We start from the raw sequence: 4,052 nt of genomic DNA, 5'->3' as shown, positions 1-4,052 counted from the left end.
CTTCTTCTTCTTCTTCTTCTTCTTCTTCGTCTTTATTCTTCAATTCATTATCTGTTATTTATTTTACTGTTTTTATTATCGTTCAAGATTATGATGATGATTATGATAATGTCGATGATGATGATGATGATGATGATGATGATGATGATGATAATGATTATATTTGTTTGAATGAGTGTGTGTGTGTGAGAGAGAGAGAGAGAGAGAGAGAGAGAGAGATGTTCTTTTTTGCCGTCTACTGTACATCTGTGATGAATTAATAAAGTTACATTTATTGTTGACTAAAAAAAACCCGTTTTATTCGTTTTCACCTACTTTCATGTTTAGACCCAAAATGTCCACAGGGTGGGGGGGGGGGGGGGGGGGACGCTCAGCTGGGCTCATGCCCAGGGCTCGGCATAGAGAATACAGTCTGTGGGGCTCGGTGAGTAAATGGCCGTGTGACATTATCACACGCGTTGCCTTCCATAGTGGGCAGGGAGGCACTAACTGTGTCTTCTATCCCCCTATATCTGGGTGGGGTTCCTGGCCTCCCATAGTGGACAGGGAGGTACTTACTGTGTCTTCTATCCCCATATATCTGGGTGGGATTCTTGACATCCAATAGTGGTCAAGGAGGCACTTACTGTGTCTTCTATCCCCCTATATCTGGGTGGGGTTCCTGAAATCCTATAGTGGGCAGGGAGGTCACTCACTATGTCTTCTATCCCCATATATCTGGGTGGGATTCTTGACATCCCATAGTGGTCAAGGAGGCACTTACCGTGCCTTCTATCCCCCTGTATCTGGGTGGGGTTCCTGACCTTCCATAGTGGGCAGAGGGATACTTACTGTGTCTTCTATACCCTTATATCTGGGTGGGGTTCCTGGCCTCCCATAGTGGGCAGGGAGGTACTTACTGTGTCTTCTATCCCCCTTTATCTGGGTGGGGTTCCTGACCTCCCATAGTGGGCAGGGAGGTCACTGTGTCTTCTATCCCCCTATATCTGGGTGGGATTCCTGACCTCACATGGTAGGGAGGCACTTACTGTGTCTTCTTTCCCCCTATATCGGGGTAGGGTTCCTGACCTACCATAGTGGGCAGGGAGGCACTTACTGTGTCTTCTATCCCTCTATATCGGGGTAGGGTTCCTGACCTTCCATATTGGGCAGGGAGGCACTTACTGTGTCTTCTATCCCCTTATATCTGGGTGGGGTTCCTGGCCTCCCATAGTGGGTAGGGAGGCACTTTATGTGTCGTCTACCCCCTAAATCTGGGTGGGGTTCCTGACCTCCCATAGTGGGCAGGGAGGTACTTACAGTGTCCTCTACCCCCCTATATATGGGTGGGGTTCCTGGCCTCCCATAGTGGACAGGGAGGTCATTTACTGTGTCCTTTATCGCCCTATATCTGGTTTTTTTCCGAGAGTAAGGCAGGGTGTGCCAGGTCTCCTGTGTGAATGTGACCGATTTAAAACAAGAAAATGTCTTCGGTTGACGTGAGCACACTGGCAGGTCTTAAATAGATAGTATGCGCTTGGCCAAGAAGCTCATAACATTGCCATCCGGAAGTATAACGGACCAACACACAAAACTGTGTTTATCCATGAACGTTTATAGTCGGGTTAAAACAGTTCAATGAACATTACTCATAAACGCGGATGGCAAAAATTAATAACAAAGACCTGAGTGACGTCATCTTCGACCTATCTATAGTTTCCGTTTGAGCCATGGGCCAATGACAATTTTGGTTATCAGATTATTATTATTATTATTATTATTATTATTATTATTATTATTATTATTATTATTATTATTATTATTATTATTATTATTATTATTATTATTATTATTATTATGAATTATTATGCGTACAAATATTATGTTAATTTCGACGTGCTGACGTTTTGACATCCAGCCAGACATTATGCAAATGCCTCCAACTCCAAACTCTGAAAAACACGACAAAATCATGACATCGTCTCCCTTGTCTATAGATAGTATGCGCTTGGCTAAGGAGCTCACAACATTGCCACCCGGAAGTGTAACGGACCAACACACAAAACTGTGTGTATCCATGAACGTTGAAAGTCAGAGTAATACAGTATAGTGAGAATTACTCATAAAGGCGGATGGCAAAAAAACAATAACAAAGACATGAGTGACGTAAACTTCATTCCATCTATAGATCGATTCAAATGATTCTCATCGTGTATAAAACTCTCAAACCCGAGACTTCCTTACTTGAAATCATTTCAGGAAGTCCCAGGTTTGAGAGAGTTTGTTTTGTTTGTTTTTTGTCATTTTAATCGATCGAGATTTCAATTTGAAGAAAAAGTTTATGACCAAATTTGGTTTTTTAATGTTTTTTTCAGAGACCTACGGCAGAAAACCCGGTGAGCATTTCACTGAACCGCATATCATCATCATCATCACCCAGTTCGATGACCTTTATAATATAGAACAGTCTGTTACCAATCTTGTTGTTATTCGTCTGCTCGTTCATTAAAGTGTGCTGCTGTGCATGATTTATGTGAGGTCAACATGACCCACGATGACCTAGTTTCTGTCAGTCGGAAAGAGAAAGTAAGAAAATCGATAAACATATAATAATAATAATAATAATAATAATAATAATAATAATAATAATAATAATAATAATAATAATAATAATAATAATAATAAAATCATCCATTCTAACACAGATAAACGCCCAGATGACAAATATAATTAAGTCTGACATGCGGATGATTAATCCTGCATAGTCGGGGTTAGAGTTGGGCCTAACACTAATATTATTTATATCGTCATAATGTGACGCCTTTTGTCAGACGCGAGTGTCCCCTGATTCCTCACTGCTCTCTCGGTGAAATTGTGTAAGTTATGTCGTATGAAGTTATATCTAAATACGTAAATATTTAAAGAAGGAGCAATGGGAGCCATCTATATTCATATTTTCGTCCAACCAAGTCATCGATCACATGTTTTGTTGCTGTACAACGATTGGATATTTCATGTTAACACGTTGCTTTGTTTATGAAAGTTGTAAACATACCCATGTGTCAAGCTGAATGAAATGACCAATCGTGATGTCAGATATTTGAAAAACTGTGAACACTTTTTACTAAGTGGGTCACTTTGAGCACATTTTGCAATGTGACCAATGACCTCGAGCACATGGAAAGGTAATATAGATAGTATGCGCTTGGCTGAGAAGCTCATAACATTGTCATCCGGAAGTATAACGGACCAACACACAAAACTGTGTGTAACCATGAACTTTTATAGATAGAATGCGCTTGGCCAAGGAGTTCACAACATTGCCATCCGGAAGTATAACGGACCAACACACAAACTCTGTGTAACCATGAACTTTTATAGTCTGGTTAATACAGTTTAGTGAGAACAACTCCCAAACGCGGATGGCAAAAACAATAACAAAGGCCTGAGTGACGTCATCTGCATACTATCTATAGTCTGGTTCCGACAGTTTAGAGATGTACTCATAAATGCGGATGGCTAAAAAAAAAACAATAACAAAAGCATGAGTGACCTCATCTTCGTTCTATCTATAGATCAGGCCCATTACGTCGTCATAATGTGTCGCCTTTTGTCAGACGCCGGTGTCCCCTCATCCTTACTGCGCTCACGGCGAAATACGATTCAATAGTCTGATGTCACGCCACCCGGCAACGGCGGCCATCTTGGTTCTAAACAAAGAAAATCATTACTTTTTATTTTTCATGCTGGCTAGAACTTTTCATATGTCTTGTGATCAGAGTGTAAAAGTCAAAACATGATCAAATTTATGGGGTTTTTCCCCCCTCTGGATACCCTTTATTATGCTCGCCGGAGAAATATTTCATACGGGCGTCCGCCATTATTCCGATAGTTTAGAGCCAGTGTTACTAAGTTACCATGCGTCATTAGGAAGGAAGTGATGGTACGACTGTTGAAGAGTATTTGGTAAGTTATGTTGTATGAAGTTATATCTAAATACGTTGATATTTAAAGAAGGAGCAATGGGCATGATCTATATTAACTTTCCATGTGCTCAAGGTCATTGGTCACAT

This window comes from Berghia stephanieae, chromosome 13, assembly GCF_034508935.2.
Source record: "Berghia stephanieae isolate SIO BIC M18660-M18661 chromosome 13, UCSD_Bste_1.3, whole genome shotgun sequence".
Taxonomy (NCBI): Eukaryota; Metazoa; Mollusca; class Gastropoda; order Nudibranchia; family Aeolidiidae; genus Berghia; species Berghia stephanieae.
Note: the sequence above shows the minus strand (reverse complement) of the source record.